Raw genomic sequence first — 22,178 nt, 5'->3', positions numbered from 1 at the left:
TGTGTGCAGGAGCCAGGCCCTGTGAGTAGTATGGCTTCGCAGGACTGGGGCCTTCCAAGGTTTGTTCTGGAGAGGCAAGGCGTGGCCACACACGTGAGGCCACTTGGTAACTCACAGCACCTGGTGGCAAGAGCCAGGAAGGGATATAAGGTCAGCATTTCCCTTTGGCGCTTTGCCACAGCAACACATTTGCTGATCCTCAGACCTCAGCTTCTTGACTCCTTGCTTCTTGACCCTTGGACCCTTGACTTCGTGACTCCCTGCTTCTTGACTCTCGGACCCCTGGCTTCTGGACTCTTGTTCCTGCTCCCACCCCGCCATCTTGCCCCCAGTCCCGATGTCCTCAGCCGGGACTTCGATCACCCGTAGACCGGACCGTGACATCTTCCTTTTTAAAAAACCAAATGAAATGAAACTGGTTTATAGGTTAACAAATACAGTGGTGCCCTGCAAGAGGAATGCCTCGCAAGACGGAAAACTCGCTAGACGAAAGAGTTTTCCGTTTTGGAGGTGCTACGCAAAACGAATTTCCTATGGGCTTGCTTCGCAAGACGACAATGTCTTGCGAGTTCCTGCTGGTTTTTTTTCCTCCCCCCCTTTTTCTAAGCCGCTAAGCTGCTTATCAGCTGATCCGATCAGCAGATAAGCCGCTAAAAGCCGCTAATAGCGCTAATCCACTAATCCGTCAATGGGCTTGCTTCGCAAGACGAAAAAACCGCTAGACGAAGAGAATCACAGAACGGATTCTTTTCGTCTTGCGAGGCACCACTGTATTGCCACTATTTCCTTTCTTCTTCAGTCTTTGAAACTGAAATTGCTATTTACACTAATGAAGGTCTGCAAGGATTGAACAACCTTTTCTCCACCTCCCAAGTGCTCGCCTCCATTTCCCTCCATTTAATCAGGGTTTACTCTTTCAGTGGAAAACCCAGTAAAACAACTTGTCAGCAACATACTGTTTAGGATATTGGAACAGCATTTTTGCAGCCCCCATCTGGAAACATCCCATTTGTCTTGAATAAAGCGACAAGATTCACATGCTTACACCTAATACAGAAGAAGCCTCTTGCCACCCTACTCATTTTTCCCTGGAGACACAGCAAACAGCTTGACAGTCCATAATAATCCAGGCTGAAAGATGCCAACCTTCTATCTCACAAGTCACAGGCACCCCAGATGTTTAAACTGCATCCTGGGAACAGGGCCTTCTCATTTTAATGCTGTATTGTTTTTAACACTCGATTGGGAGCCGCCCAGAGTGGCTGGGGAAACTCAGCCAGATGGGCGGGGTATAAATAATAAATTTATTATTATTGTTATTGTTATTGTTATTGTTATTGTTATTGTTATTGTTATTGTTATTGTTATTGTTATTGTTATTGTTATTACAGGGCTACAGTTCCTAGCTGTTATGTACTGAGTTGAATAGGATCCAAACTGCAGCAGTCTGATTGGTCCTAGAACAATAGGATCCAAATTGCAGCAGTCTGATTAGTCCTAGAACAATAGGATTCAGAATGCAGCAGTCGGATTGGTCCTAGAACAATGCAGCAGTATGATTGGTTGGCAGGAACCACCCAATCCTGCTGCAGATAGAAGCGAATCCACAACCTGATTGGCTTACAGTAGAATTCCGGAATTAGCCAATCATGTGCAGCCCATTGTGTAAATAATGTATATAAAGCAGATACTTTGAGGGGACTTTCATTCATTCCTCCTCACCACTATGAGCTGAATAAAGAGCATGAAATCACTTTGCGACTCTGAGTATATATCACTAGCGCTCTTAATAAACTACAGATCTCAAGATTTTTTGCGGGAAGCACTGTGTTTAAACAAATAATGTGATGGTGACCACAGACTCTGGATTGTCAACAGTTCAGCTGAAAATGAAACCAAACCCAATGTGTTTTCGTTATTGTTCTTAATCTACCAGAAACTCCAATTGTTGATAGTGAGCTTCCTATGAACCTCGGGGAAATCTCAGAAGTTGCTCCTTGTTTTTTGAGATACCAAAATGCAGCTATCCGTCATGAGGAACCAGGATGCAAATGCCTTCAGGCTTCACCGTTCAGGCCAATTTTGCCATGGCTGAATGTGTTTTGTTGTTATAATTCATGTTAGTCCAAGGCAGCAAGGAGGAGGAATGTAAGCTTACATCGTCGGGTGTGCCTCAGATTACAAAATGTCTCAGTGAAGTCACCAGGGTGGGTTCATCTGCGATAGTCTGGGCTGACTAATGTAATTTTCTGTAATGACCTTTCTTGATGCATCAGCTAACCCGCGCCAGCTTAAGCAAGGGTGCAGAGCAGATGTGTTTGTAACAATGGCAACAGCAGTGTTAATATTTGCTGCTGCAAATTTTATTACAGGGTGCCCGGGGAGACTGAAACAAACAAACTTGAGTAAATCTGGTGCAACTGTTAGTACAACTCCAGATGGCGGCTGCCTGAGGCTTCGATACTCTTGCTGGTGTGCCCCTTAAAAGGTAAAGGGACCCCTGACCATTAGGTCCAGTCGTGGCCGACTCTGGGGTTGCGGCGCTCATCTTGCTTTATTGGCAGAGGGAGCTGGCGTACAGCTTCCGGGTCATGTGGCCTGCATGACTAAGCTGCTTCTGGCAAACCAGGGCAGTGCACGGAAACGCCGTTTACCTTCCCGCCAGAGTGGTACCTATTTATCTACTTGCACTGGCATGCTTTCGAACTGCTAGGTTGGCAGGAGCAGGGACCGAGCAACGGGAGCACACCCTATTGCAGGGATTTGAACCGCCGACCTTCTGATCAGCAAGTCCTAGGCTCTGCGGTTTAACCCACAGCGCCACCCACGTCCCTTGCATGCTACCTATTCATAGAACACTTTGGTCCCTGCCAATATTACAAACACACTGACAATAGGATATGGAAGGTGTGCAGAGGAGGACGACCAAGATGATCACAGGTCTGGAAACCAAGCCTGATGAGGAACGGTTGAAGGAGCTGGGTATGTTTAGCCTGGAAGAAGAGGAGATAGCCATCGTCAAATATCTCAAGGGCAGTTTCATGGAGGATGGAGCAAGCTTGTTTTCTCCTGCTCTGGGTGGTAGGACTCGAACCCAGGATCGTTGTCTCCGTTGGGAATTCAAGCATGTTGGAGACTGCTTATTTTACACATGGGTCTCGGTGGAGGAAGAGAGCTTGCAGCATTACACCTTGATCTCCACAGCACTGGAGTCCAAGACATCCTGCACACCATTTCCATGTCTCTGTCCCAGCCTGGCAAGATGGTTCTGCCCCGAAAAAGCCTATCTGTTCTGGCCCTGTCACGGTCCAGTCTACGAGCGATCAAAGTCCTGGCTGAGGACGTCGGGACCGGGGACAAGATGGCGGGGTGGGAGCAGGAACGAGAGTCCAGAAGCCAGGGGTCCAAGGGTCAGGAAGCAAGGAGTCACGAAGTCGAGGTCCGAGGATCAGGAAGCAAGCCGCCAAACGCAGCAAGTCAGGAAGCGTGTTGCTGTGGCAAAGAGCCGAAGGGAAATGCTGACCCTTTTATATATATATTTTTATATATATATATATATATATATATATATATATATATATATATATATATAAAATTTTTTATTAGTTTTTTTAACATATCATTTTCAACAGTAATTAAACATACTTTTACATCTTATTCAAATTTTTGACTTCCATCAATCCTGTCTGAAAATTTTCCAATCTCATCTCTCAGTATGCATTTCTTATCTTCCCTATTACATTTCAAACTCATAACCAATATCTCTATCTTTTTGTTCTTTGTAACACTTTGTATATTTCTCCTTAAAAAACCTCTTGTGTCCTACTAGCGTAATTTGTTGATTACAGTTGCTCTTCAAATAATTCCTATACTTCTTCCAATCTTCTGTAAATCTCTGGTCCCGCAGGTTTCAAAGCCTTCCTGTCATTTTGTCCAATTCTGCATAGCCCATTAATTTCATCTGCCATTCTTCTTTCGTCGGAATTTCTTCTTGTTTCCATTTCTGGGCTAACAATACTCTTGCCGCAAGGAAACGGGAGTCCAGAAGCCAGGAGTTGGGAAGCCAAGAGTCTGAGGGTCAGAGAGCTGGGAGTCAAGAAGCCAAGGGTCTGAGGGTCAGGAAGCAAGGCATCACAAAGTCAGGGGTCCAAGGGTCAAGAATCAAGGAGTCAAGGGTCTGAGGGTCAGGAAGCAAGGAGTCAAGGAGCCAAACACAGCAAGGCAGGAAACGTGTTGCTGTGGCAAAGAGCCGAAGGGAAATGCTGACCTTATATCCCTCCCTGGCTCTTGCCACCAGGTGCAACAAGTTACTAAGTGGCCTCACCTGTGCGACCGCGCCTTGTCTCTCCAGAACAAACTTAGGAAGGCCCCAGTCCTGCGAAGCCCTACTGGTCACAGGGCCCAGCTCCTGCACGCACTCCTTACAGTCCCCTCCTTTCTCCTTCCCAAGAACATTGGCTAAATGTCCCCTCTCCTTCTCCAAACCTTAAACGGACACATCTTTCCTGTGTGACGTCTTCTCCACTCTTTGCAGCAGGGGGAAAGATAGCTTTTGGCATTGCCAGTTGGCCTTAATGGCCAATTCCTGGCTCCCTATTGCTTCTCAGTTGCTCGGCACTTATCTCACCTGACGGGGCTGGTTCGCATGAGCTAACCCAAGAAATTCTTTCCCGGTACCTGTTCTGCAGCCCCTAACCCCAGCTGTTACTGGGCACCAAGAGGATGCACTTTGCACATGGTCAGAGTCTAGTCTACCCATATCTGTGTAGTGAAAGCCTGATCTTTTGCTACCCTGTACAGTGGTACCTCGGGTTAAGTACTTAATTCGTGCTGGAGGTCCGTTCTTAACCTGAAACTGTTCTTAACTTGAAGCACCACTTTAGCTAATGGGGCCTCCCACTGCTGCTGCTGGAGCACGATTTCTGTTCTCATCCTGAAGCAAAGTTCTTAACTTGAGGTAATATTTCTGGGTTAACGGAGTCTGTAACCTGAAGCGTATGTAACCCCAGGTACCACTGTACAGATCTAGGCTGAAAACTCCATTGAATTAGTTATGCTCTGGTGGAGGTTAGCCGGTTTAGGAATATTTAGTATAAATCCACCACTTCCAGGATAAAAAGAAAAGGTAAAGGACCTCTGGAGAGCCACAATGGGTGGATTCAAACTGCCAACCTTCTGATCAGCAAGCCCAGTGGTTTACACCACAGTACCCCCCCCCCTTTGTGGCTGACTCAACCTACGTCCTTAGCAAGCAGCACCAAATTTATCACCAAAATGAAAGAAAGCTGGAATAATTGTTCCGCCTCATCCCAACCCATCTCCTAGGACCTCTCTCTGCCCTCCACCAAGCTGTTACTCGGGGGGGGGGGCTGGAAAAGAGCCCAAAACCTCCCCTCCCCCCTCCCACAGATGTTCCCTTCTCTGCATCCATCTGCTGAAACTTTCTACCTTCCCCCCCCCAACCGCTCGCCACCTCCTCCTTCTGTCCCTAACATACAAACCCACCCCCTCCGGAGTTGGGTGGGTGGAAAAGGAGTGGGAGCGAGCGAGATCCAGCCCCCCCCCCCCGTACAGTGGTACCTCGGGTTACAGACGCTTCAGGTGACAGATGCTTGAGGTTACAGACTTCGCTAATCCAGAAATAGTACCTCGGGTTAAGAACGTTGCTTCAGGATGAGAACAGAAATCGCACAGCAGCGATACGGCAGCAGCAGGAGGCCCCATTAGCTAAAGTGGTGCTTCAGGTTAAGAACAGTTTCAGGTTAAGAACGGACCTCCGGAACGAGTTAAGTTCTTAACCCGAGATACCACTGTACCTCTGCTTTTGAAAGACTGCCCCCCCCCTTATCCTTGCCTGCAGTACACACACACACACACACTTATCTCTCCTTGCAAAGTTGCACCCTCATTTCATGGGCATAGCCAGGATTTTTGTTAGGAGGGGGCCCAACAAGTTGATGAGGTGTTTTGAGGAAACCTCCCCCAAAAGCTTTTTTTTGGGGGGAGATGGGTGACAGGCTTCTGGGGGGAGCAGAACATCCGTTAAGTGCTGTATTTTTCGCTCTATAAGACGCACCAGACCACAAGACGCACCTAGAGCTGGACCATAAAGAAGGCTGTTTGCCAAAGAATTGATGCTGTTGAATTCTGGTGCTGGAGGAGACTCTTGAGAGTCCCATGGACTGCAAGAAGATCAAACCTCTCCATTCTGAAGGAAATCAGCTCTGAGTGCTCACTGGAAGGACAGATCCTGAAGCTGAGGCTCCAAGACTTTGGCCACCTCGTGAGAAGAGAAGACTCCCTGGAAAAGACCCTGATGTTGGGAAAGATGGAGGGCACAAGGAGAAGGGGATGACAGAGGATGAGATGGTTGGACAGCGTTCTCGAAGCTACCAGCATGAGTTTGACCAAACTGCGGGAGGCAGTGGAAGACAGGAGTGCCTGGCGTGCTCTGGTCCATGGAGTCACGAAGAGTCGGACACGACTAAACAACAACAACCAAAGCCACCCCGCCCAACTCAGAGAGACGATCCCCGTGTGCCTCTCTCCGCGCGCGCAGCAGCAGCCCAAGTGCGCGCCCTCTCCAAACCAGCTGGCGGCCGCTTTGGTTGGGCGCGCGGGGCGGAGCTGTGCACTTTGGAGACGCTCCCCGCCCGGGGAAGGCAGGGAAAGAGGAGTTGCAGCCGCCGCTGCCGCCGTTCAGCTGGTGCCTTTGGAGAGGCAGCCGGCACATGCTAGCACAGAGCGCGCGCCCGCCCGCCCGCCCGGCCGCTGGAGAGGAGGAGATGCGGGGAAAGAAGGAGGGATTAGTGCACTGAAGGGGGAAGAAGAGGAGGAGGGGTTGCATCGAGCAGAGGTGAAAGGCTGATCCCAGAGGGGTGTGTTTTGTGTGTGTGCGCGGAGAAAAGAGATCCAGTTCGCCTGCTGGGGACTTCCACAAAAAGAGACAAGCCGAGCAGCCGCGATTTTGCAAAGCGCTGGCCGTGGAGGCGGCAGCTGCTTCGTCTACTTCGGAAAGCTGCTTTCCTTGTGGATTCCATTGCAAGCCTCGCTTTTTTTCCCTCCCCCTTCTTGCTCCATTGCCGGTTGGGTTGTATTTTTCTTTTTGAAATTGCGTCTTCCCAGCCCCGGTCTGCTCCGCTTGGCGAGGAGCTTGGCTGCCGAGGAGGAGACGGAAGCAGAGAAACCTCTCCTCCATTGCAAGTCTCCGAAGCCAAAAATTATAAAACAGGAAGGTGAGCGGCCGCCTGTGCTCTTCTTGCAAAACTTTCCGATTTTGGCAACCCTCTCTTGGAAGTCTTTTTGTGAGGGAAGGGGTGGGGGTCGGCGCTGGCTTGCTCTGCCGGAGACCCGAACTTGGGAAAGGGCGGGCGCGAATGCGAATTGGATTCGCATCGTTTGCGGAGAGCAGGCGCGGGGAGGGACTCTTTCCAGGTTGCAAGCGCTGGAGAAAGGCAGACAAAGGTGAGCTTTATGAAAGTTGCGCCGCGTTTTCCCCGGAGCTCGTTTCCCCTGACGGGAAGGCAGGCTCGCCACATCTCCTCCATCATGGGTGCATTCAGACGTGCTGATGTCCTGCATCTTTCCCCCTTTCCCCCTTTCATTCATTCATTTATTTTTTTACTCGATGCTAAACTACTACGTTGGATACCTGGTCTGTTTCCTATCCATCCATCCATACTTGGGGTGGATTTTTAAAGCACCCATTTCTGTCCCCGGGGGTGGAACAAGCGTGTACACACACACACACACACACACACACACACACACGTGCTTTGAAACTTAAAGGGTCGGTTTCCAGAGAAACTGCGATGGAGTGAGCTGATCAAAACCGAGGGACGCCCTTGAAGCCGGTCTGTTCAACAGAGGTGTGTGTGTGTGTTTGTGTATGTCTGTTTTCCCTTCCTGAAATCAAAGGCATTCATTATTTTCCAGGACTTTTGCAAAGTTCTGGCTTAAGAAAGGATGCTTTCAAATGGAACTGCTTTCTTGCCAGCTGAGTGAGGAGTGTAAAACATTTCATTGCGAAGAAGCTGCTGTTATTAGTATTATTATTATTATTAAATTGCCTTGCTGGTGTGTTTATTAGCCTTGGATGCAGCTAACACGTGTTAGTGTGTGGAATGAATTCATTGGATTCCTTAGGGCTGATTCCTTAGGTGTTTAGGTAGTTACATACTTAAGACATTTAAAGTGTAGCGGTCAAACATTGTAAGGTGGTGAACAGGTCATTAAAACGAAGAGGCAAATGTGTGTTTGCATGTACACACACTGGGCTGTTGGTCTACTCTGCACACACCCAGCGATGCCTTGCACATGTGAACGGAACAGGAACGGACCAGAAACCCACTATGTAGCTGCGAGGGATCGAGACATGTGGGTAGTAGAATAAGGTGGTATGGTTCTGAAATGGGGAATGGACTGTATCGCTGGAGGTCAGAGTTCATGTTTTTGGATGCTCCCCGCTTGCAAGTTTCTGCGCAAGGTGCAGGCTCACCTGGAACATTAACCTCCACATGTTTCTGTTTCCTTTTTTAAAAAGCAAATAAGTGGGGCGGTGGGGGAATAATGATTTGAGCGAGCATTTGAAAAATGGCCCCTCCTTATTCCAGTTGTACAATTCGCTCCGCCACTCCAGGGTTAGCAGAATTGAGTTTCATGTTGTCCATCTTTCACTAGCCGGGTTCCCTTCAGATGTTTTGGGGTGACAGCCTGGAGAGCTCAGTTTGTGAGAGCGTGGTGCTGACAATGGCAACCTTGCAGGTTTGATTCCCATACAGGGCAACTGCATATCATTCTACCCGGACACTGAGGTCCAGCTCCAAGGGCCTTCTGACTGTTCCCTCCCTGCGAGAAGCAAAGCTACAGGGAACCAGGCAGAGGGCCTTCTCGGTGGTGGCGCCCGCTCTGTGGAACGCCCTCCCACCAGATGTCAAAGAGAACAACAACCACCAGACTTTTAGAAGACATCTGAAGGCAGCCCTGTTTAGGGAAGCTTTTAATGTTTGATGTATTACAGTATTCTATTTTTTTTTTGGAAGCCGCCCAGAGTGGCTGGGGAAGCCCAGCCAGATGGGCGGGGTATAAATAAATTATTATTATTATTATTATTATTATTATTATTATTATTATTATTATTATTATTATTATTATATTCCTGCATTGCAAGGGGTTGGGCTGGATGACCCTCGAGGTCCCTTCCGACTGTAGGATTCTTTCATTCTGCAAACCATCTGAAAGCGGGTCTACATTAAATGGAAGGAGCTCCTTTCAGTGTTTCAGACAGGGCAGTTCCCATCCCTACCTGTAAGTGCCAGGGATTGAACCTGGTGCCTTCTGCATGCTAAGTAGGTACTCCAGAACCATAAGCTCATACGAATCCGCTTTCGACTGAGTCAGACATAAGTGGGTCTCCTGAACTCCAGCCCTACCTTAAGATGCTAGGTTTCGAAAATGAGACTTTCTGCACTCCAAGCAGGTGTACTGCCCCTGAGTTGCTGGGACCCTTCTGTTGCCTCACTGAGCTGCATGTGTGGAGAAATCGGGTGATACCAATGGGAACCAATTTCTTTCTTCTTTGGCAATCCCTCGTAGCCGAGTAAGATAGTCTTCCAGAACAGGGTTTTAGTGGCTGTGGAGGCCAATTCTGGATCCACACATCCTTCCACAGTGGGGACATTGGTTTCCAGGCGGGAGTTGATCACGGTGTGGATTTGCCAAGCGTGCCTTCCTCTTAGTGCATTTCTCCCTTGCGTCCTGAGTTCGAGTGTCTTCAAAGCCCCTGACACCTTTGGTAAAGGCTGTTCTCCATTAGGGAGGAGGTTTCGCCTCCTGTCAAGTCTGAAAGGGAATTCCGCTGGGTGAGGAAACCTGCCTTCCCAAGGCAAATGAAATTGGCTATAGAGTGGTACCTTGGGTTACATATGCTTCAGGTTACATACGCTTCAGGTTACACACTCCGCTAACCCAGAAATAGTGCCTCGGGTTCAGAACTTTGCTTCAGGATGAGAACAGAAATCGTGCTCTGGTGGCGCAGCGGCAGCAGGAGGCCCCATTAGCTAAAGTGGCGCTTCAGGTTAAGAACAGTTTCAGGTTGAGAACAGACCTCCGGAATGAATTAAGTACTTAACCCGAGGTACAGTGGTACCTTGGTTCTCAAACGCCTTGGTACTCAAACCACTTGGAACCCAAACACTGCAAACCCAGAAGTAAGTGTCCCGGTTTGCGAACTTTTTTCGGAATCCGAACTTGCTCTGTTTCGAGTATTACATTTCCGTTTAGAGTGCCACACTTCTGATTTGAGTGTTACTCTGACGTCTGTCTGTTTCTGCTATTTATTTTGCGCTTTTGTTTTTGCTCTTTTTGTTTTGTTTTGTTGACTGTGTGGAACCCAGTCCAGCTACTGATTGATTGTGTGACTGCAGTACATCGTTTATCGCTTTCATTTTACGGATCAATGGTCTCGTTGGATCGTAAAATTCATGTCAAATTGCTGTTTGAGGGGTTGTTTTTAAAAGTCTGGAACGGATCAATTGATTTTGCATTGCTTTCTATGGGAAAGCGCGCCTTGGTTTTGGAACGGACTTTTGGAACGGATTAAGTCTGAAAATCAAGGTACCGCTGTATTTCTAGAATCTTGAACTGCTCCTTTCCTTTGGCTCCCTCTTTCCACTTTCTGATCTGGGTTTCTCCTCTTCCTGGAAGTGTGCTAGCAATTGCCACGGTGGCTGCAAGTAATATGATCGGCGGCTGGCGTTCTGGTGCCTGCCTCCAGTGCCCAGTCTTGGCTTTCAAACATTGCCCCCTTCTCTGTTTTCATGACCACCCACCCACCCACAGCAGCCCTCCACCTTGCAGTTTACCCTCCTCTCTCTCCCTTCTCCTTCCTCCCCCCACCCCATCCCCCAAACAGGCCAAATTATCGGGAAAAGAGTCGTGAAAGTGAGTAGGAGCCTGTTTCTGGGACCTTTGCTGTAAAAACTTCCCTAGTACGTTATGACAGGATTAAAGGGATTCCTGAATTGAGGGAGGGGGAACCCCCTTCTCTGAACACAAAGCTTGAGAGAGGTTAAAAAGTTTGCTCTTGGGAGATAAGCCCAGACATGTCAATTGCCCTGTCTGGACTGAAATTCCAGGACGTAAAAATAGAGATCTGGGCTGGGTTTGGGTGCAATGCTTGAATGTCTGCGCCAAAGAAGAAAGCAGGAATGGCTCCGACTTTTAGAATACCCTGTCTTTGGTGTAAGAAGAGATCATTGTTTCATGTGTTTTTTACATGGCACATTCCTTGGAGGTTTTTAGGCAGAGGCCGGATGGCCATCTGTCAGGGATGCTTCAGCTGTGATGCTTGCACTGCAGAGGGTTGGACTAGATGATCCCTGAAGGTCCCTTCCAACTCTACAATTCTCTGATTCACTGCCTGTGGTGCCTTGCTGTATTGTGCACAGGCTAGGAGAGGTGGGTCTCTGCTCTCTAGGAATCTACAATCTGAAATTGTCATTGGACAATGAGGAATAATAATAATAATAATAATACAGTGGTACCTCTGGATGCGAACAGGATCCATTCCGGAGCCCCGTTCGCATCCTGAAGCAAACGCAGCCCGCATCCGTGCGTCCTCACATGCGCAGGTCACAATTCGCCACTTCCGCGCATGCGCGTGACTTCATTTTGACCGTCTGCGCACGGACGAGCGGTGAAACCCGGAAGTAATGCGCTCCGTTACTTCTGGGTCGCCACAGCGCGCAACCTGAAAATACTCATCCCAAAGCGACTTCAACCTGAGGTATGACTGTACAGTCATGCCTCATGTTACGTCCGCTTCATGTTACGTTTTTTCAGGTTACGTTCCCGTGGCAACCCAGAAGTACCGGAAAGGGTTACTTCTGGGTTTTGCCGCATGCGCAGAAGCACAAAATGACGTCACGCGCATGCACAGAAGCGGCGAATTGCAACCCGCGCGTTCGCAGATACGCCGCTACGGGTTGCGCTCTTTTCATGTTGCGAACGGGCCTCCAGAACAGATCCCATTCGCAACCAGAGGTACCACTGTAATAATAATAATAATAATATTTTATTTGTACCCCACCCGTCCCAGCCGGAGCCAGGCTCAAGGCGGCTAACATAATAAAACTACCGTATTTTTTGCTCCATAAGACACATCTTTTCCCTCCTAAAAGTAAGGGGAAATGTGTGTGCGTCCTATGGAGTGAATGCAGGGGGGAGGCAGGCGGGAAAAGCCCCCAAGAGCCACACACAAGCTCCACGCGGCCAGTCAGTCCCTTCTCCCTCCTCATAGAAAAGGCTGCAGGAGCCACACGCTCCTTAAAAGGTGCGCGGCTCCTGTGGCCTTTTGCGGGAGGTGGGGGTATTGCCATACCCACGCACAGCCTCTCCCGGCTGGAGAGGTTGCGCGCGGCTAAAGAGGAAGCCAAGACAGCCAGCGGGATGGATCCCGCTGGCTGTCTTGGCTTCTTTGCTCTTTGGGGCTGGGGGGGGGGATAATTTTTTTTCCCTTGATTTCCCCCTCTAAAAACTAGGTGCGCCTTATGGTCCGGTGCGCCTTATGGAGCGAAAAATGCGGTAACACAGTATACAAAGAACATAAGAACATAAAAACAGGCAAAGGAAGATGAACAGGCATGAGTGTCAAGTGAGAAAATAGCATGGCATGGCCTTCAAGGTGGGTGGCTCTGCTAGGTTGGACCAGCTGGGCCTTCTCAGTGGTGGCTCCCTGTTTGTGAAATATCCTCCCCAAGGAGGCCCACCTGGCAGAGTCATTGCCTATGTTCAGGCACCAGGCAAAGCCATTTTTATTTACCCAGGACTTTTTTGCCCTCAACTTGGAGGGTTATTGGATATGCGTATGGCATCTCACGCTTTCGGTGGCGTGAGTTGGATATGTCTTTTTGTGACTATTTACGCACTTTTTAGGTTCTGGTTTTATCCTTGTTCCTGCGCACGGTGATATTTGTTGCTATTTCTTGTTTTGCATTGTAAGTCGCTTCGAGACACTTTGAGGTAGCAGATGATGGGAGCTGGTCAAGTGTCTGGCTGGGCAGCTAGCAGCGAGTGACGAGGACGCCGCTCCGGTTTCTGCGGCGGTAGACAGGGGGAGAAGTCCACCTGAAAAAGTTGTGCCCACAGGTACTAATATGGGTGCCCCCTGCGATCCTATTGCAAGGGGTTGCACTAGATCTGCCCCTCAGTGGTACCCAGCAACTCTACAGTTCTGCGATCCTATACATGTAGGCGAGTCAAGGCCTAGATTTCCAGCATGGACAGAATTCATGCCTCTGCAAGGAAAAAAAATTGTCATATTTAAAGAAAACCTCTGGTGAACTTTGCAACCGGGCAAGAAAATGGGGAAAGGTTTATTAGTCATGCCTTAGTCAAAAGGAAGTCCGAGACAGATGAATCGACTCTGAACCATTGTGCGTTTGGGTTTGGGGGGGGGTATTTAAAAAAAATAAACAGATGGAAGCCTTATTCTGCTGATTCAGAAACCGAAAACAGGCTGTGCATACCTTTAATGCACATTCTTTCCCTCAAAGAGTTCTGGGCAATGTCAATTAGTCCTCTCAGGGTTAAGAGGTCCCAGCAGCCCTTAAAGAATTCTTTGAGGGGGGAAAATATGGTTTAAAGATATATAAAGGTGTACACAGCTTTGGTCTGCGTTAGCCTTAATAGAAGAAGCAAGACAAATTCTGCATAGAGGTGCTAAACCGCCACACATTTAGGGCTCCTTTCCATCCAATCTATGCATCGCTTCTGCATGGTCTGAAGGAGTCCAGGAAAGACTAACAGGAACAAGAACAGGCAGAATAAAATATATAAATCAAAAATGCATTAAAGCAATTATACTGAAACGGCAACGAGGGCCAGGTTCGTGTTACTATTAGCAGGTAAAGCCCGCCCGCTTAAGACAAGCCTACCCAGATATTTAGAAAGTTGGTGTGAGTTTCAATCTGTTTGTTGTTTATTCTTGTTTTAACTTTCCTAAAGTCTTACTGACGATTTTATTGTTTGGTGTTTATACCTGCAAACCGCTTTGAGGTTTCTTTACAATCAAGCGGGGTTCGAAATTGATGAAATGAATGAAAACAAACAGCAGCCTAAAATAACCCCCGCACCCATCCAAACAATAAACCACCCCAAAATGGACTGTTACTTATTTTCCCAGGCATTTGGAGAGAACCATATATTTGTCTGTCATCCCTGAGACTGTAATGTTTGCCAAAGAGGCTTTCCTGGGAAGAACATTCCACACTGGGGCCACCCCGGAAGAGACCTCTTATCTCACCACCCTCTGAGCATCTTTTGGGAGTTGGTGCCCCTGGTGAACGTCCGTTCTCCTTGTGGCAACTGAGGATATGTGTCAGACAAAGTTGGAGTCTGTCTCCCTTGGTCTAGTACAGGGGTCTGCAACCCGCAGCTCTGGAGCCGCATGTGGCTCTTTTACACCTTTGTCGTGGCTCCGGGGCGGATACTAGCGAGGGGAGGAGGCGCATTGTGCGCCCTGACACTCCCCACTGTGGCGGGCGCTGTACTGGCTGTGACGTCACATGGGGGCAGTGCGTTCGTTAGTCACGCACCGTCCCGACGTCACCTTCCCGCCCACCCGCTACATTGTAAGGGGCATGTACGCTGGTCACTGCATTGAAAGGGGGCATGTACGCTGGTCACTGTTTTGAAGGGGAGTGAAGAACACACAAACATACACAAAAGGTAACTTGTTAATTTAACGTTTATTTCTATGAGGAGGAGTAATTCTGAGGGGTCAAACAAAGAAATAATAAAAAAGTGACAAAAAAGTTATTTTTATAATGACGAGTTTTGCGGCTGCCAGTTTTTTTTTCCCTTCGGAAACTGGTCCAAGTGGCTCTTTTTGTCTTAAAGGTTGCAGGCCCCTGGTCTAGTAGAGCTCTCCTTCCAGACAACTTGGGGAGAGGCAGGTTCCCCGTTCATGATTGTTGTCTTCTTCTTTGGTGATCCCTCGTAAGATTGTCTTCCATGAACACGAACTTAACAATGAGTCCATAAGTGACTATGGAGGCCAATTCTGGATCCACACATCCTTCCACAGTGGGGACATTGGTTTCCGGGCAGGAGTTGATCACGGTGGGGGTTTGCCAAGCATGCCTTCCTCTTTCTCCCTTTCGTCCTGAATTCAAGCGTCTTCAGAGCCCATGACACCTTTGGTAAAGGCTGTTCTCCAACTGGAGCGCTCAAAGGCCAGTGTTTCATGGTTGTTGGTGAAATTTTAAAGATTTGCCTTGAGAGAGTCTTTGAACCTCTTTTGTTGACCACCAGCATTACGCTTTCCATTTTGGAATGGAGTACAGTGGTACCTGGGGTTACATACGCTTCAGGTTACAGACTCCGCTAATCCAGAAATAGTATCTCGGGTTAAGAACTTTGCTTCAGGATGAGAACAGAAATCGTGCGGCGGCAGCAGTGGGAGGCCCCATTAGCTAAAGTGGTGCTTCACGTTAAGCACAGTTTCCGGTTAAAAACGGACCTCCGGAACGAATTAAGTACGTAACCAGAGGTACCACTGTAATTGCTTTGGAAGCCGATAATCAGGCATCCGCACAACATTGAACTGAACACAATTGATGTCGAAAAATCATTGCTTCGACATGGGTGATATTTGCTTCTTCCAACACACTGGCATTAGTGAGCCTGTGAATTTCGTAGTGTTGGCTCACTGTGGGATTGGTCATAGCAGAGGATTCCAAGCCATGTTCCTTGGAAAATTCTCTGGGGGGCAATGAATGAGATGATCAATGATGATGGATGAACGTCCTTAAAAGACCAGCTGCCCTACCCTGCTGAACTTCCTTTGCAAATGTGCGGCTACAGAGGAAGGATGGATGTGTCCTAAGATGCACTTTTGGTCAAAAGAGGGTGATGTCCTGCAAGCCTGGCCGGTAATTATTGCAAGTGAGACTTGCAACAAAATTTTGCAGTGCATCCTTGCCTCCTAACAGGAGTGCTCATCTTCAAGGTACCAGCCAGCTGTGCTCTTCTCCATCAGATCATCACCCCGTCTTCTGTTTTTAGGAGAGCTTGCTGGATCAGGCCAGTGGCCCACCCAGTACAGTGTCCTGTTCTTGCAGTGACCACCCAGATGCCAGTGAGAAACCAGCAAGCAGGTCCTGAAGACAAGAGCAACTCTCCCCTCTGTCCATCAACTGAAGTATTGCTCTAGCTGTGGAGGCAGAATGTAGCCGCCATAAATGATCTACAATGTTCATCAGCTCGAGGCTCCGTACAAGTTGCAGCCCATGCTCTTGGCCGCTGTGTTACACCATCTCTTTGCAGGGTGGGGACACAACTAATATTTACATGCAATCGAGGTCACTGTGGCTTCCAGCAACTGCTATTCTGAAGCAAAAGGTAAAGGGACGCGGGTGGCGCTGTGGTCTAAACCACTGAACCTCTTGGGCTTGCTGATCGGAAGGTCAGCGGTTTGAATCCCTGTGACAGAGTGAGCTCCCGTTGCTTTGTCCCAGCTCCTGCCAACCTAGCAGTTTGAAAGCACACCAGTGCAAGTAGATAAATAGGTACTGCTGCAGCGGGAAGGTAAACAGCGTTTCCGTGCACTCTGGCTTCCGTCACTGTGTCCCGCTGCACCAGAAGCAGTTTAGTCCTGCTGGCCACATGACCCAGAAAGCTGTCTGTGGACAAACGCCGGCTCCCTCGGCCTGAAAGCAAGATGAGCACCACAACCCCATAGTTACCTTTGACTGGACTTAATCATCCAGGGGTCCTTTACCTTTACCTATTCTGAAGCCTCCAACTGTTGCAGATTCGATCCCCTCATGGGCCACATGCCTGGTAGGATGTCTCTTCCAACTCTACGATTCTATAATCCCACTTCAGTTGTTGTCCTCAAAATCTTAGTATTCAACCCTCCCCTGCCATCAGCTTGCTGAAAACTCCCCTTGTATTTTTAGGCGGTGCCCTTTTCCGTCGGCTCTCATACCTGAGTTTGCTGTTAAGAGGGAGTGATGGTTTTGTTGCAGTGTTTCCTTGGTTCACCTGTGGCTGAAAAGAAAAGTAAAGTAATCACTAAAGCCAAATATCCCTGTTATAGCTCACGTCTTGTAGTATTGTCTGTTTGTTAGGGGGACAGACATTTTTTAAAAATACAGCCAGTTCCGCAGGAGGATACTCCGTGCAACTAAGGGCTTTATCTGGAAGGAGAATTTTTTGGGGTAACTTAGGTAGCCATAGCCTTTGTTGTTGTTTAGTCGTTTAGTCATGTCCGACTCTTCGTGACCTCATGGACCAGAGCACGCCAGGCACTCCTGTCTTCCACTGCCTCCCGCAGTTTGGTCAAACTCATGCTGGTAGCTTCGAAAACACTGTCCAACCATCTCATCCTCTGTCGTCCCCTTCTCCTTGTGCCCTCCATCTTTCCCAACATCAGGGTCTTTTCCAGGGAGTCTTCTCTTCTCATGAGGCGGCCAAAGTCTTGGAGCCTCAGCTTCAGGATCTGTCCTTCCAGTGAGCACTCAGGGCTGATTTCCTCAAGAATGGATAGGTTTGATCTTCTTGCAGTCCATGGGACTCTCAAGAGTTTCCTCCAGCACCATAATCAAAATCATCAATTCTTCGGCAATCAGCCTTCTTTATGGTCCAGCTCTCACTTCCATACATCATGGCCATGGCCTACTGTAAGCTATAAGGGAGCTGCAAACTCTACTCTCCCAGCACTGAAGGGTCGTCGTAGGCTTCTGTCTCAGCCCAGTTTGCAATGGGCTACAGGCAATGGATAACAATGCACAATTGTACCTTCTCAGGGTGAGTCTAATCCAGGCATCCCCAAACTCAGCCCTCCAGATGTTTTGGGACTACAACTCCCATCACCCCTAGCTAACAGGACCAGTGGTCAGGGATGATGGGAACTGTAGTCGCAAAACATCTGAAGGGCCGAATTTGGGGGTGCCTGGTCTAGTCTCTAGTGCTTCTGCACAGCACAGTAGCATTCTTGAAAACCACTCAGAGCCTGGCCTGCAGTTTTCCCGTGTGAACTACACTACAGGCGTCCCGTTAAGTCACCTCTTCCTGTGACTGTTCCAGTCTTCAGCCTGGAACTGCATTTGCCTTGGCAGGGATTTTATAAAAATTGAACCACAGTGTTACCTTGGTTCTCAAACTTAATCCGTTCTGGAAGTCAGTTCCAAAACCAAAAGCGTTCCAAAACCAAGGCGCACTTTCCCATAGAAAGTAATGCAAAACGGATTAATCCGTTCCAGACTTGTAAAAACAACCCCCAAAACAGCAATTTGACATGAATTTTACTATCTAACAAGACCATTGATCCATAAAATGAAAGCAATAAAGGATGTACTGCAGTCACACAACCAATCAATCAGTAGCTGGACTGGGTTCCACACAGTCACAAAAAAGCCACGAAAACAAAAACGCAAAATAAATAGCAAAAACAGACAGACCTCAGCGTAACACTCAAATCGGAAGTGTAGCACTCAAAACGGAGCACGTTCAGCTTCCGAAAAAAGTTTGCAAACCGGAACACTTACTTCTGGGTTTGCAGCGTTCGGGTTCCAAGTGGTTTGAGTACCAAGGCATTTGAGAACCAAGGTACCACTGTAAATAATAACTGTGTTGCAGAAGGACCTCTTCTTCCTGCTGCTACATTTTGTGTTCGCAACAACAACAAAACGTTACCAGTTCCAGTTGCATTAAAGTCTTTACTTTTTCTAACTAACCCTCGTTGGTGCCTATAAGCAGCTCTCTTTTCCATCCCTGGAAACATTTAAAAATAGCCTCTCAGTGTGAGCCAGGAAGTGAGACCTATCCAGACAATGAGATTGTTCTTTCCGTATATCTCTTGTCTCTGTCCTCCTGTTCCAGCCACCGCAGGGAAGGCTTTGACTTCCACCAGTCTGTCTCATCCTCTTTTCAAACCACCTAAGTTGGTGGCTATCCGTGAAGCACATTCTGCAGATTAACAATGGTCTGTGCCCTCCTTCTTTCTGTCTAGCCTGAATCATCCAACGTTCATTTTTATTATTATTGTATGTTCCTGAGTTCCATTGTTATGTGCGAGGGGAAAGAAATCTCTGCTTTCTCTGCACCATAATTTTATACGCTCCCGGTCATGGTTCCCCCATCTTACCCTCATTTCCCCCAACTTAAAAAGGGAGAATTGCACCTTGATCATTTTTGGATAGCCATTTCTGAACTTTTTCCAGCTCTGCCATTTCCAGCTGACACCATCTGAACTTTTTAGAGTCTTCCAAGTGTGGTTGCACAAGGTGATTTCTGTTAGCAGTTTTTTGCTATTGCAATCAAAGCGGCTTGCGAAGGAGAAAAGGAAAGGGAAAGAAAACCAAATTTAAACGTCAAATAGCACTTTAAAATGATAGAAAGCACGACAGTGGCAGTCTTCTCTCTTTGGCGATCACTCATAGCCGAATAAGATTGCCTTCCATGAACACGGTTTTAACAGTGAGTCCGTAAGTGGCTGTGGAGGCCAATTCTGGATCCACATGTCCTTCCACGGTGGGGACAGAGGTTTCTGGGCAGGAGTTGATCACGGTGAGGGTTTGCCAAGCGTGCCTTCCTCTTAGCACATTTCTCCCTTGCGTCCTGAGTTTGAGCATCTTCAAAACCCGTGACACCTTTGGTAAAGGCTGTTCTCCAATTGGAGCGCTTGCAGGCCAGTGTTTCCCAGTTGCTGATGTTTATACTACATTTTTTCTGATTTGCCTTGGGAGAGTTTTTGAACCTCTGATGTTGACCACCAGCCTTACGCTTTCCATTTTTAAGTTCTGAATAGAGTAGTTGCTTTGGAAGACGACAATCAGGCATCCACACAACATGACCAGTCCAACAAAGTTGATCTTGAAGAATCATTGCTTCAACACTGGTGATCTTTGCTTCTTTCAGTACACTGGCATTAGTTCACCTGCCTTCCCAGGTGATGTGTAAAAATTTTCGGAGATACGATTGATGGAATCTTTCAAGGAGTTGGAGATGGTGTTTATAAGTGGCAAACCCAGAAGTGTTTCGCTGCTCGCGCATGCGCAGAAGTGCTAAACCGCACCACGCGCATGCACAGAAGCAGTGCTCCGGTTGCGAAAACTTCGGGATACGGGCGGACCTCCGGAACGGATCCCGTTCAAAACCGGAGGTACCACTGTACAGTGGTACCTCTGGCTACGTACTTAATTCGTTCTGGAGGTCCATTCTTAACCTGAAACTGTTCTTAACCTGAAGCACCACTTTAGCTAATGGGGCCTCCTGCTGCCGCTGCTGCATAATTTCTGTTCTCATCCTGAAGCAAAGTTCTTAACCCGAGGTAATATTTCTGGGTTAGCGGAGTCTGTAACCTGAAGCGCATGTAACCTGAAGTGTATGTAACCCGAGGTACCACTGTACTTCCCTTGATCTGGATGAGGATTTGCGAACCAGCCTCTGGAGAACTCGGAAAGCGTGTCATTAAAAAAGTGACCTGCGTTTTATTTAAAAGGTGCATCGGCGAGAGGCAACAGTGCTTCCTAACGCCAGCTACTGGAAACCTCAGGAGGAGAAGCGAATGCTTTTGTGCTTGAATCCTCCTTGCGGGTTTGCTGCAGTCATCTGCTTGGCCAGGAATAGGACAGGAGGCTGGAGTAGATGAGCCGTTGACCCCATCCATCTGCAGACCTCTTCTTCTCCTGAACTCCTGAATTCCATCTCTCTTCCATGCCACTGAACGCAAGCAGCTTTTCCATGAGGCGTGGGACTTTTCCCACTCTCCCTTAGCTGGTTCCTCCACTGGCCCTCCTGTGGAAGGAGGAGGAGGAGGAGGCAGCGTTTGTGCAAAGGAGGGGCCTGCGCACACTTTTTTGAAGACAAGTATTCCTTTTACATTTGTCTTCGCAGTTTCTTGAGAGTTTCAAGCCAAGCGAGGCAGGACACACAGAGAGAAGGCTGGCCGTGTGTCACTTTTTGGCTGGTTCTTTCTCTCAGTCAATTCCCCACCAATTTTATCTATATAGTGTTTTAACATATTAAACAATGAAGTTCAAACTCGTTTATAAGAAAACGAGTTTGTATAGAAAAGGAAAAGAGAAAAAAGAACAGAGAAAGAGACCCTTTATCACATTATTTTGTGCCAGATTTTGGATGAAGTACAGTGGTACCTCGGGTTACATACGCTTCAGGTTACATACGCTTCAGGTTACAGACTCCGCTAACCCAGAAATAGTACCTTGGGTTAAGAACTTTGCTTCAGGATGAGAACAGAAATTGTGCTCCGGTGGCGCGGCGGCAGCAGGAGGCCCCATTAGCTAAAGTGGTGCTTCAGGTTAAGAACGGACCTCCGAACGGACGAATTAAGTATTTAACCCGAGGTACCACTGCAAAATGATTTTGGAGCACCGAGACTTATATTTTTTGCAGGGGGGGGCGGTTTGCAGAGAGACAGATACCCCAAAGCAGGTAGGCACGGATATAAGATCAGAAACGTGAAATTCAGACTGCAGTGAGGCCCTCTGACAATCCGAGCCTTGCGACGTGCTTACTCAGAAGTAAGTTCCGCTCGGCAAAGTGAGGTTCCCTTCCTGATTCGTCTGCTTACAGCCAAGGCTTGATATTTGTCTTATCTCTGTGGTTTTGCTATGTAGCTGCTCTGCAAGAGTGCCTGCCTGGCAGAATTTGGCTCAGCAGGCTATTTGAAATAATCCTTCGTTTGGGACGGAAATAGATGTGTGCATGGCTTGAAATGCAGGCCAGGGTCTGCCCTTCCCTGTCGATAAACTTTAATGAGTCCCGCAGAGACAAAAGTTGCTGTTTCTCCGGCGGCATATAGTCATACGCTGGGCAGTACGGTATAGTGGATAGAGCAGCCTCTCTCTGCCCCGGCAACCTGGTGTCCTCTAAAGGTTTTGAATCATACTCTCAGCCACAGCCAGGATGCAGTGTTAGAAATTAGCTGGGCGCGTTTTGCTACTGGCGCAGGTCCAAATGCGGAGATTTTTGGTTACCCTCTGCCTTAGTCCATAGTTAATATCATTTCCATTTCAACTGTGTGTGTCTCTCCTCTTTGCATACCGGACAAGTGGATTGTTGTAAGAGCAAGTTGCAGTCAAGCAAGGTACATCTGTACAGTGGTACCTCGGGTTAAGTACTTAATTCGTTCCAGAGGTCCGTTCTTAACC

General features: G+C 48.1%; 1 protein-coding gene across 2 annotated transcripts in view; it reads left to right on the top strand.

The window, feature by feature from the left end:
• The first annotated feature begins 6,838 nt into the window (after positions 1–6,838).
• The window catches only part of TSKU (tsukushi, small leucine rich proteoglycan), a 34,166-nt gene continuing 18,826 nt past the window's right edge, over positions 6,839–22,178 (top strand). The window contains exon 1 of one of the 2 annotated variants that reach the window (XM_081197441.1): positions 6,839–7,235. The gene's annotated coding sequence lies outside the window, so the exon portion shown is untranslated. Of the gene's footprint in view, positions 7,236–7,322; positions 7,465–22,178 lie in introns of those variants that run through there. The other variant, XM_081197442.1, reaches the window with a different exon arrangement.

The sequence above is a fragment of the Podarcis bocagei genome (assembly GCF_964188305.1).
Source record: "Podarcis bocagei genome assembly, chromosome: 6".
In the NCBI taxonomy this organism is placed as follows: Eukaryota; Metazoa; Chordata; class Lepidosauria; order Squamata; family Lacertidae; genus Podarcis; species Podarcis bocagei.
This window is presented reverse-complemented; position numbering and strand designations above follow the sequence as displayed.